The sequence below is a fragment of the Acomys russatus genome, chromosome X (assembly GCF_903995435.1).
Source record: "Acomys russatus chromosome X, mAcoRus1.1, whole genome shotgun sequence".
In the NCBI taxonomy this organism is placed as follows: domain Eukaryota; kingdom Metazoa; phylum Chordata; class Mammalia; order Rodentia; family Muridae; genus Acomys; species Acomys russatus.
In genome coordinates, this window is record NC_067169.1 from 122,475,050 (window position 1) to 122,488,004 (window position 12,955).

Below are 12,955 nucleotides of genomic sequence, written 5' to 3' on the forward strand. Positions count from 1 at the left end.
TGAGGACAGGGTGTGTTCAGCATCTCCCACTCGCTGCACGTGGACTTGCATTCCTCCACAGTGATTGAGACCTTCCCCTCTGGGCTCAGCTTACTTGCTCAACTTTGCCTTATCTGGGGGAACTTCCCACAAGCTCTCCCATGGTGTTCCACCCTGTGGGAGCAGGAAGGTCCTTGCACCCTCAGACCTCCAGGGAAACCAGGAACGTTAAGCAAGGAGAGTTGCCTCTTCAGTGGGAAAGGTGTAAAGCCTGCCATTCCATCCAGAAATCTGGGAACTGGAGGCGATAAAAGAGCCAGGTGCTCTGAGTTAGCTGATGGGCCGGGCCATATTCAAGCCCCTAAAGCCAGGCCCGGAGATGGATAGTCATCTAAATGACACTTGCAGCCTGGAGCTCGCTGAGTTCCCACAACCGGGAATGGAGGTATCAAATAGTCTAAATGGCCCATATGATATCTGTGCAATCAAGGGCTCCCTCAGGCTCATACCCGAGAGATGCCTAATGATCCTGAATGGCCCTTATGCTATCTGTACAGGGAGGCGCTCCCCCAACCAGGGACCTGACATCCCTAATAGTCCCAGTGACCCTTGCAGTACCTGCACAGCCAGGGGGCTCCCAGGAGCACATGCAAGGAGGATTGCAGATACCTAATAGTCTAAATGACCCTTAGGTGATCTACGCATCCGAGGGCTCCCCTAAGCTCCAAACACCAAGACCCGAGATACCTCATAACCCCAAGTCACCCTTACATTGTCTGTGCAAGCAGGGACCCCACCTCCCCTAGGTCTCACAACCAGGACCTGAGATAGCTAACAGTCTACATGACCCTTAGATCATCTGTACAGGCAAAAGCCTCCCAACCCAAGCTCCTACAGCCAGGACTGGAGAGCTCCAACAAAGACTACAAAGGACCCTTAGGTTCTTTGTCGAGGCAGGCCCCATGCCATGCTCCCACAACCAGGACCAGAGATACCTCATAGCCTCAATGAGCCTTGCGTTATCTGTCCAGCAAGGGACGTCCCAGGGTCACACAGCCACGACCAGGAATATACCCAACCGTCTAAATGATCCTCAAGATACCTGTACAGCCAGGGGCTCTTCCAAGCTTCCACAACAAGCACTGAAGATACCTAGTAGTCTAAAGGACCCCATCTGTCATCTGTACAGTCAAGGGCTCCCCCGAGCTCTGAAAAGCAAGACCCGAGATACAGAATAGTTTTAACGACTTTTGGATTATCTGTACAGCAAGGGGCTCCCCCCCCCAACAACTTCCCACAACAAGCATGGCAGATACCTAATAGTCTAAATGACCCTTACAATATCTGTACAGCCTGGGCCTCCCCCTAGCTACAACCACCAGTCTAATTTACCTTTAAATTATCTGTCCAGCCAGGGGCTCCCCTAAGCTCCCGAAACTAGGACCTTAGAATCCCTATAGCCCGATAACCCTGTACATTGGGGCTCCCTAAAGCTCCCACAGCAAAGCCCTGAGATGCCTAGCAATCTAAAACGACCCTTAGGTTATCCTCATATCCTGGAGCTCCCCAAGCTCCCACAACCAGGGCCAGGGATACCCAATAATTTACATGGCTGTTATTCTATCAGTACCTCAGTATAGGCAGAGCTCCACCCTCGCTCTCCCCCCATGACTCAGACAACCAGGAGTGGAGATACCTAATAGTCTAAGGGGCCCTTAAAGTACCTGTACAGGGAAGGGCTCCCCCAGGCTCCCATAACCAGGACCGGGGATATGTAACGGCACAAATGATTTCTAGGCTGAGTACTTGTAAGCTACCCTGCATAAATGAGACAAGGACAGATCTGCCCCACCCCACCCCCGAGGTCCCTAAGCTAGTATAGGTAGCCTAAGCTCAGAAGCCATCTTCTTGGAAGAAATGCCATGTACCCTGGGTGGAGTTTCTATGTAATTACACTTCCTTGTGTACTAGGGACTGGGTTACTCCACAAAATACTTTCCCTCAATACACAGTTTTTAAATATACTGACAGTAAACACATCGCCTGGTGTCAGACTCCCTGAAGTTTGATCCTGGTTGACAAAGTCAATCTCAACCTTGTGCTGAGTATTTGGGGGCAGGGAGTTGTTGTTGTTTTGTTGATTTTGGTTTTCGAGACAGAGTTTCTCTGTGTAACAGCCTAGGCTGTCCTGGACTTAGTTTGTAGACCAGGCTGGCCCCGAACTCACAGTGATCTGCCTGCCTCTGCCTCCAGAGTGCTGGTATTAAAGGTGTGTGCCACCACTGCCCAGCTCAACTGAGTTTCTCTTCTTACTTGTTTTCTGAGTGTTCCACTGCCTGCAGTGACACCTGCAGAGACCCCCTCTTCACCACTCTCTCTTCTATGCAAACAAGGTGACATGCAAAAGTGTCATCCATAGGTGACATCACAGACAGCAGGTGAGGGCATGTGAGTTGGCGAATTTTACAGCTCAGGAGCGAGAGGAAACTCATTACCCAGTGATGAAGTGGCCAGGGTGCTGGGCACACAGCTGAGAGTCAGCCCTGGGTAGTGACAGCGCATCTGTCACACTGCACAGTGTGGACCATACGAAGAAGGGCTATAGCACATGGCCTTGCAGAGGACGCAGACCAGAGCTGCGTTCTTTGCTCCTCCACAGAAGCAGGTTTTCAGGGAAGTGATGCAGGTGTGGAGATGTTTGGACACAGGCCGAACGTCTGTGTCAGAGTGGAGCTAACCCTTCTCATCGGGCTCCCTTCTGTGCCAGTTGGGCATGCCCTGCAAAAAGGGTCATGGCCCTGTTTGTGCAGAAATGCAAGCGAAGCTTCCTGGGGAAAACGAAAGTGCCTGAGTCAGCAGTTAAGAAGGTGTCAACTCTGTTCTGCTGTGTGCCAAGCTCGCCCTTTGCTGCATCCACACTGCTGGTGACCTGAGGGGTAAACAATGCATGGGCTCACTTCATTTTTATGCAAGCACAATCGAATTCTTTCAGGGCTCCTCCAAAACACACTAGAGCCCCACAGCTGGTAAGGCTTCTAAGCCCTATCATTTCCAGTGTGCGGACCTGAGCACAGACTCATCGGCACATGTCAAACCAGAGCTGAGGACGTTGTGTAGGCCAGAGGGGCATCCTGAACGTGGGAGGTAACAGACAACGGGAAACACAGGCCCATAGAGAGTGGGGAGAAGGTGGACCCTGTTGCTGTGCAGTCTCGGCCTTCTCCTAGGCACCAAGGCTATGGGGGTATGAGTCGGCTGTGCTTGTGCACTTCGGTGGGGGTGACAGATTGTCTGCCTCTCCTAAGGCGGCCTCTCTCTGGACCATGACTAGAGGACCTGACCCTACTAAGTACCAACTTTATTTAAAGCCCTGAGGACCATAGCCAAGTGGTAAATGAAAGCAAATTTACCTATTGTGGTAAACTTTCGGGGCTTGTATTTCACTGAGGCCACAAGCCACTGTTCACACAGGAACAGTATCTGTATGGTATAGAACTTTTGCCATCTTTTCCCAGGCACAGAGTGCATGCACTTCATTCTGTTATACTTATTGGCTAGTGATTCTGCATTGGCAAGCTATGCCGGCCTCTCACTGGTGATTTTCACACCCTGGAGAATGAACATATGTGTGCTTCTAATACCGGTGAAAAGGAAAATTTCCTACCAAATGACAGTTTCCTATGAAAATCTCCAGCCTATTCTCGTATTGCCACTGGGCTAAATTACTGTGAATAGTAAAATCACCTTGAGATTAAATTTTAGCAGTGTCGAGGAGCACAAGGTTCATTTTAGTATTCATTTTTTTGTTATTGTCTGTGTCTTTGTGTGTGTGTGTGTGTCTGCGCAGGTGCATTTGGATGTCTGTGGATGGCCATTACCCTGGAATTGTAGTTGCTGGTGATTGTGAGCCCCCTGAAGTGGGTGCTGAAAACCAAACTCAGGTCTCCTGCAAGCATTGTAACCACTCTTCATCGCTGGGCCATCTTCCCAATTCCAAACTATCTTTTATACACATACACATATATATATATATATATAAAAAATGGGCTTAAGCCCTCTGTTCTCCCCTGAACATTCATTACATATTTTTCTTTCTATATCTGTCAAGTGTATTTCAGGATCCGTTTCAACGATTTTAGATGGTCCAGAATAAAGAATGTGTTTACTGAATTAGGTCATGGTGAGTGAGTTTATGAAACTGGCAAAAGATTAATTTAAAAAAATAAAAGTAAGGAAAGGGCTGGAGAGATGTCTCCACGGTTAAGAGCACTGTCTGTTCTTGCCTAGGTCCTGAGTTCAATTCCCAGCAACCACATGGTGGCTCACAGCCATCATTTGTACTGTGATCTGCCATGTGGGTGTACATGCAGACAGAGCACTCACATACATAAATAAATCATTTTCAAAAAGTAAGTGAAAACTCACTAAGACTTTCATAACGAGGTGTTAAAGTATCGTTAAGAAACGCTCGTGTTCTTATGGTATCTGTTAACACAGAGCATGCTTAGAAAACCTATTGAGGATAGGGAGATAGAAATATTTGTGTTCCACACATTTTGTTTGCGTCTCCAGCCTATTCGCATACTGCCGGTATTCTAAATTGATGTGATATTGAGATGGCTTTGACCTTCAGGGCTCACTGCTTGTTATAAGTGCGTAATATATACTATATTGGCAAATTGTCAAGGGCTGCCTGTGGTTGTTGAGAGCCAGAACTGACAGTCAGGTAGCCCCTCTTAGGCCAGATTCCACCATGCTTATGTCAAGTGTCCTCTGAGACCCTTGATTTAGATACCCTGCCTCTGTGACAGGGAAAAAGGGGAGCAACAAACAGCAGTGGGTGCTTAAAAGCATGCGTCCTTAACCCAGCGCCTTTGACCACCGTGTGCAGGGGTGGTGCACACCTGTCACCCCAGCACTCAGCAGGCAGAGAGGCAGGCGGGTCTCTGTGAGTTCATGGCCAGCAGGGTCTACAGGGCGAGTCCAGGACAGCCTGGGCTACACAGAGAAACCCTGTCTCGGAAAAACAAAAAACCAAAACAACACAAACAACGCGTGCATCCCTAAGATAGCTACAAGGGGAAGCATGCCCAACAAGGGTTACTATAGTAACAGCACGTTTGACCCCCTCACGGTATAAAGTGCCTGTAACATGGAAACTGGTCTGTGGGAAGGATGTTCTGCCCAGGACCCTCTTGATCTGTAACTCCAGCCTGTTTCAGCAGGTCTTTCCAATCATTACTGGCGGGTGTATTAAATGCCAAGTTTAACGATGTTACCTCTGTTCTCTTAACCAGGCTGCCTTACTCTTTTCGACTAAATATCCTAAGTGCCTGATTTGATGATGTGTTGCTGTCCGTTTCTGCTATTTATATGCCGTAGGTCATTTATACATACATACATATATGTATATTTTTATATATAAATATATATATATTTACTTTTGTTTGCTATGTACATAATAAATGCACCCAATTGAAACCCAAAACATAGATCACTGTTCTATAGGAAAGGGTGACCTTTAAAACAGTAATTGGTGTACTGGAAAGATTCAAAACACACAATGAAGAAAGAAAGAGAGTGAGAGACCTAGACAGTAGGAGACACACACCCACACACCCATACAAGCACACACATACACCGAGAGAGAGAGAGATTAAGTTTTATTTTATGTGTGTATCTGTGTTTTTTGGAAATGGACCCAGGTCCTCTGCAAGAGAGACAAGTGCCCTTAAACAATAAGGTGTCTCACAAGCCACCAACGAGGCTTTCAAATGATAGGCCTTCCTTATGCATTCCCATTTTGTTGTTGTTGTCAACCTGCCGAGTATACTTGATTTTTGTATGGACTGCCTTTTCAGAATTTGGAAGATAGGGCCCGAGTGTATAGCACATAGGAATGAGCTACTGATGTGCAACTTGGCAAGTTCTCCTCAAGCAGGGAGATCTCTACCAGGTGCAAGCTTATAATTATTTGCATACGAATGTGATAACTCACACATGCTTTGTTCAAGTTCTGGTTAGTCATTTGGACGAACTGTAATAGTTCAAAATGAAGTAAAAGCAATTCCTTCCTTATTTATTGTAGTGGGAGTTTTGGTTTCTTTGTAATTTCAGCTGTGTTATGTAAATATGTTTTTGTTTTAATCCCCGGTGTGGGATTTCAGTTTGCACAGAGCTGCTAACCTTCTCCTGGTGAGAGTGGCTTTAGCCCGCTGGTGAGGCCTTCCTCCTCTGGTTGCATGGAGAGGGGCGTGGTCTAAGGCTCTGGGGATATACATGAGAGCCCAGAGAGAGCCTGGCGAGGCAGGTGGTATCGGCCTCTGGCCCATGGCAGTAGGAAGAGACCAGAGTTGGACGGACAGTGTGGTGGTTTGGAGCAGAGAATAGCAGCGGCCTTTAGGAGACTGCTGGCTGGCTGTGTCTACTGTGGCAGAGATCGGAATAGCCCCAAAGACCATTCGACCTCAAACAGCCAGAAGAAGTAAAGGGGCCCCCACTCCCTAGTAACCTCCTCTCTTCCAGATAGCAATGAGAGGTTGGAAGGGAGGTTGAGGCCTAAAGACCCCAAATGAAGTAGAGTTTTCAAGAAGAGCACTAAGCCTGGCAGTGTTGGCCCACACCTTTAATCCCAGGACTCAGGAGGCAGAGGCAGGAGGATCACGGTGAGTTCTAGGCCAGCCTGGTCTGCAAAGCGAGTCCAGGACAGCCAAGGCTATTACACAGGGAAACTCTGACTCGAATATAAATAAATAAAGAAATAAAGAAATGAATAAATAAATAAAAGAGAGCACTGAAGTACATGTATAAACACGTGTGTTAACAACAGCTAATTTAAAGCACCTTTGAGTAGGGTATGTCCTGATAAACTCGTTAAAGGAAAAGTCTGTCAAAATCAATGTGTATATGATTGCAAGTGTTCCTTTTCTGAAATTATTTTCAAAGAATTCTCCTCATGGTGGGACCTAGCCTGTGAGAAGGCTACAATTCCATGGGTTACCTTTTAAGTGATTTCCCCGTCGCTGTGACGAGATACCCAGACAGAGGCAACTCTCAGAAGGATTCATTTCTGCTCACCACTGTAGTCCACCATGTTGCAAAAGTGCTTCGTATGAGGAGTTTGAAGTAGCGGATGACACTGTGTTTTCGGCCCTATTATTCGGCTGTGGAGAGGAATGCAGGAGCCCTGGTTCAAGCAGCTGCGTGGGGGAGCCCCAAGAAACTTGTGTCCCTTGGGGGAAACGTGTTGAATCCAGGACGCTAAGTGAAAGGGGCAGACACGGGTACCCAAAAGAGGCTACCCATTACTGAGTGATTCCACCTGCAGGGCCTGTCCAGCTCCAGCACCAGCTGCCTTGGCAGAAAGCAGATTACTGGCTCCGGGGCACCGGAGACCCGCAAAGCTGTAGCTTGGTGTGGGACACTTGCTCGGGGTGCTGACTTTGAGTCTCCACACGCAAAACTGGGGGAAGGGCTTCAGGTCTGCAGAGGTGCCAGGAGTACTGGGGAGAGGGAAAGGGAGTACATGCTTCACGGGTAGGGGCGGGGAAAGTACCATAGAAGCCGAAAATAGCGAAGGATTGGTTCTCCAGGGCAACACTGAGATGCCGCCCCCCTTTCCAGCACTACCCATCCCACCCCCCCCCACCCCCAACCCCGCACCCCTTTCCCCACCCCCATCCCCGGCGGGCATCTTATTTCCTAGAAGGTTCCTCTGGCGACAGAGATGTCAAGGGGACCTCTGTGCCCCTAGTGAGGACATGCCAGGAAGCTTGCCACATCAGCAGCACGAGTGCCCTAGCGGGACCGGGCTGCGACCAATGAGAGAGAGGTAACTAGGACGAGCCACCAGGAGCAGAGGAGGACCATTGGGCCTTGGCATCATCCATCGGGTCCCTCCCTGGAGGCCCACAGCCCAACGGCCCACCCAGCCTAGCGCAGCAGCCAGGTGGAGCCAGCGGACCTGTGAGGTCTCGCTCAGAGGCCAACATGCCCTGAGCCATGCAGACCAGCCTTCGTCGAGGGGCTTCGTCTCGCAGCTCCCGCACCTCCAGAGCCCAGCTGACCTTGTCCGTGAGCCTGGTGGAACACCAGCTTCGGGAGGGCGCCCATGGCCCGCGGCTGAGCAAAAGGGCGCCCATCTACCTGACCGCCATCCTGGAGTTCCTGGTGCGCAGTCTACTGGAGCAGGCAAGAGGTGAGGCCCAAAGCAGAAGGGCCCAGAGGCTCATCACCCCGCAGCTGCTGGAGGCTGTTGTCTACAGCAACGCCCTGCTTGGACAACTGCTCCAATCCATCACCATCTCCCAGGTGGCCCCGCCTGAGGCCCACAGGAGTCGCCAGGGCAGCAGTGGTCCCTAGCTAGGAGCCTCTGCCTCAGTTCCCCTTTGCCCCCACCGTTGCCACCTTCCCTGCTGCCTTCGCTGTCGCAGCCCTTGCTGTCTCCTGGCTCTGAGTTCCCCACCAGCCCATCTGCCTGCCCCTTCTATCCATCCCACTCCATCAGTTCATCCCACCCAGTCTTCTCACAGTCAGCCCTGCTTACCTGGGCACCCTGGTTGCTTGTGTTCTTATTAAAGCTTTAGTTTGAGAAAAGCATGGCCTTGCTTCTCTGGCTGTTCCTTAGGAGATGGGAAGGGCACGGGGGTGGGTGTGAGGGTGCTACTTGGGGAGGAGGGATTTACTTTACCTTCTGCACACTCGGCCAGCCTGGGTTCTTCCTGATGAGGTGACCCTGCCTCTTTTGGGCTGCACGGGCATCTTCCCATTATCGCAGAAGTTGTCGGCAAGAGGCTACTCAAAAGTCTTTAGGATAGGTCCTCTCTTTCCAAACCGGGCTGCTCATTGCTTTCACAATAAACCACACCACAATTGCCCCTGCACAATCAAGATACATCTTCCCAGCCAATACTGGAGTCCCTTTCTGTCTTTCAGCTCAGTATCCTGAGAAATCCAATTCGCTAAAGCTATAATTGTATTCCCTTAAAGATTCTTGGCTTGGAAACTAGAGGTATTAAACTGCATAACCCAGTACGACTGAGGCAAGTAGCACAGACTTTTTTCCAACTGAGTATTAAGTGATACAAGACCAATTCCACATTTCCCTATAGTTCCTGGATCCGTCCATGTTTGCTTTCAAAAAGATGGTGTCATACGCTGAACACTGGCTTAACACACCCAGCACATCCGGCAGGGTAGCATTCCAATTTTCCTAAGTGCTTTTTCCCTTGTCACCCTACCTAGGCCCGAGTAACACCACCTGTACATAGAAGCCAGGTGCTACGTGGCCAAAGGGGCATATGGTACAAAACCAATGGATTTCATGAAGTCAGTGCCTTACCCTGTGTCTTACTGCAATAACACAGTACCACAGTTGGTGCTGGCTTTGAGGAACAGGATTGTTTTGGCTTATGGTCCAGGTCCAAGGTCTGGTGGCTTTCTTGCTGTCAGCATCCAAAAGCAGTATAGAACATTGATGGCAAAACCTTGGGAGGTATGAGAGACCTAGGCAGACAGGCTTTCCCATGAGATAAACTTTCAGAATAATAGACTCTAAAGGTCACAGCTCAAGCTAACCGCACAACATACCTTCCCTTATCTGCATCAAATAGCGGGAGTGTAAAAAAAAAAAAAATGCAGTCAGTAGGACTTAGGTTATTACTAGAAATAGGGTTGGTTTTTTTCCCCCCAGAGCTGAGGCCCAAACTCAAGATCTTGCACTTGCTAGACAAGTGCTTTACCATTAAGGTAACCCTTAGCTCCAGAGATCATCTTGAAGAAAGTTCATGAGCAGGGCTATTGTGGATAAAGAGTATTCTTAGACTCAAATTATTTATTTTACCAAGGGAATATACTCTCAGCACCACTTATACCAAGGGCTACCAAGTTAAGGATGCATTAAAAATAACCAAATATGAGCATGGGAGGATGGCTCTGGGAAATAACGCTTGCTCTGAAAGCATGAGAACGTGAATGTGACTCCTCAGCACATAACAAAAACAGCAGTGTATAGCTGTCTGGAGCTGGAACCGAAGCATTGGGAAAAGGACACAAGTGCTTCAGGACAGCTGTGAGGGCAACCACCCTAACGAAAGAGCAGAACTTGGCTTGCTATCCCTTAGGAGTCACATCTAAGGTGTCTTCACCCTCTGACACTAAACAGGCTATGGGTCACCCAGCACAGTTCCCACCCAACTAGGCCCACAATGCCGCCCCTCCCCCCGCCCAGAACCCACCTTCCATTCCCACATGCTGACCAAAGGAAAAGCTAGGGAAACCCTCCTGTGGGTCACCCAGAAGCAGTCCCACCCCCCTGTGTTTCTCACCTAGGAGCAAATCACCCTCCCCCCTGACGTTCCACTCCTAACACCTGCCCAAAGATAAAGCCAGGGACACTGGCCTGTCTGTCACCCAGCAGCACTTGAGTCCTGCATTCTACTAGGCCTACCCACCCTTTGTCAGCAATCTGCCTGAGGGTCACACAGAAGCACTGCCACCCAAAGTGTAACTCCACCAAGCCCTACCTCACCCTCAGATGCCACCTTCCACTCGAACCAACTGCCCAACAGAGAAGCTAGGGAAACCAGCCTGTGGGTCGCCCAGGAGTACCCCCACCCCGCTGTTTTCCTTCACCTAGGCTCACCTCACCCTTGGTCCCCCACTTTCCACACCTAATTCCTGGCCAAAGGAAAAGCTAGGGAATCCAGCCTGTGGGTGCACACGACATCACTCCCACCCCGTTTTCATTTACCTAGGCCACCAACACCCTCCTGCCCCACTGACACCTCATGCCCAAAGGCAAATCTAGGGACACCAGCCTGTTGGTGACAAGAGCAACAACAAGAAAACAACAACAACAAGAAGAAAATGGGATTGTATAAGGAAGGCCTATCATTTGAAAGCCTCCTTGGAGGCTTGTGAGAAACCTTAATGTTTAAGAGCACTTGTCTCTCTTGCAGAGGACCTGGGTCCATTTCCAAGCAAAACACAGATATACACATAAATTAAAAATTAATAATTCTTTTTAAAAGTCTCTCTCTGCTCACCCCAGCCCCCTCTCTTCATTGTATGTTTTGAATCTTTCCAGTACACCAACTACTGTTTTAAAGGTCCCCCCTTCCTATAGAACAGTTATCTATGGTATGGGTTTCAAATACGTGGGCTTATTATGTACACATCGAAGAAAAGTAAAAAAAAAAAAAAAAAAAAAAAAAAAAAAAATAGACCTACGGCATATAAATAGAAGAAACAGACAGCAACACATCATCAAGTCAGGCACTTAGGATATTTAGTCGGAAAGAAAAGGGTCACTGGGACTATTGGGTATCTCAGGTCCCTGGTTGGGGGAGCGCCTGCCAGTACAGATAGCATAAGGGCCATTCAGGGTCATTAGCCATCTCTCGGGTCCTGGTAGTAGGAGCCTGGGGGAGCCCTTGATTGCACAGATATCATATGGGCCATTTAGACTATTTGATACCTCCATTCCCGGTTGTGGGAACTCAGGGAGCTCCAGGCTGCAAGTGTCATTTAGATGACTATCCATCTCCGGGCCTGGCTTTAGGGGCTTGAATATGGCCCGGCCCATCAGCTAACTCAGAGCACCTGGCTCTTTTATCGCCTCCAGTTCCCAGATTTCTGGATGGAATGGCAGGCTTTACACCTTTCCCACTGAAGAGGCAACTCTCCTTGCTTAACGTTCCTGGTTTCCCTGGAGGTCTGAGGGTGCAAGGACCTTCCTGCTCCCACAGGGTGGAACACCATAGGAGAACTTGTGGGAAGTTCCCCCAGATAAGGCAAAGTTGAGCAAGTAAGCTGAGCCCAGAGGGGAAGTTCTCAATCACTGTGGACGAATGCAAGTCCACGTGCAGCGAGTGGGAGATGCTGAACACACCCTGTCCTCAATGATTCCACGCACCACACCACACCACAGTGAGACAACCCACGCGCAAACCCAGGTGATGGATAACACACCTCTACACGGCAAGGGGCCATGTTTTTTGTTCCAAGAGGTGTGCAATGCCAAGGCAGAGGGTGCAATTAGAGGACTCGTTCCCAGCAAGTCTGAAACAATTTCATGCTTCTTAGATCAAAAGCTTCCAAGAACAGTTTTCTCATGGTATACATGAAGGAAATCACAGGACAAGCTCCTTAACCATACCGGACACCTTCTGTATCTCTGCCGGTGCACATACTACACGCACAAGACATTTGAAACCCAAAACACTCTCGGTTACTCCTATCCATACAAGGGATGAAATACATAAACCATGGCGAATTAAGCTGTATTCGTGCTAAGGATCCAGTCTTCGTGTGACAGACAGATGACATTAGGCAGTAGGCCACATTTAATTGACGGACCTTGTAAAGTTTGTTTGAAAGGTATGTTTTCACAAACTCAGGTCACGTCAAGTCTCCTCACCACGGACAAAACTCTACTTGTCTGCCTGAGCGCATGTCCTGTCTCTTTCCATCCTGACTTGGCGATGCTCACACAAGGGACTCCTTCCCAGCTAAGCCTGATACTCACAGCGAGATTTTCTGCCTGCTTCTTGACGTGATGTGCATCTGTGGTTAACTTCCTATTCAAACTCAGGATCTGAAGAGAAGAGTCTTCATAAAGTGTCTGCCTATAAAAGACAACAGTGTGTGAGATACTCCTGCACAGCATGAGGAAATTGCCCTGAAAGCCCGACTGACTTGCCCTCCCTAACTCTATGGATGGACAGAGGTGGAAAGGTTCCTCTGTGGTTTTCCCCCCTTTAACATTCTGACAGGGAAAAGGGAAATGAGGTGGATTCTGTGGACTTTCACTAACGGCATCTGCTCCTCCTTGGTCGAGAGAGAAGTCGCTTCGCAGCTCCTAGGGCCAGAAATCTCTGGGAGAATTACAGTCGGCATTGCCCTAGTATCCCACAAGCATCTGTCTTCCTGACAAGCACAGCTTCTCCCTTACTTTCTCCTTCTGAGCAGCTGCTCT

General features: G+C 49.0%; 1 pseudogene; it reads left to right on the plus strand.

The window, feature by feature from the left end:
- The first annotated feature begins 7,968 nt into the window (after nt 1-7,968).
- Nucleotides 7,969-8,340, plus strand: LOC127185520 (histone H2A-Bbd type 2/3-like; annotated as a pseudogene).
- Nucleotides 8,341-12,955: the final 4,615 nt, after the last annotated feature.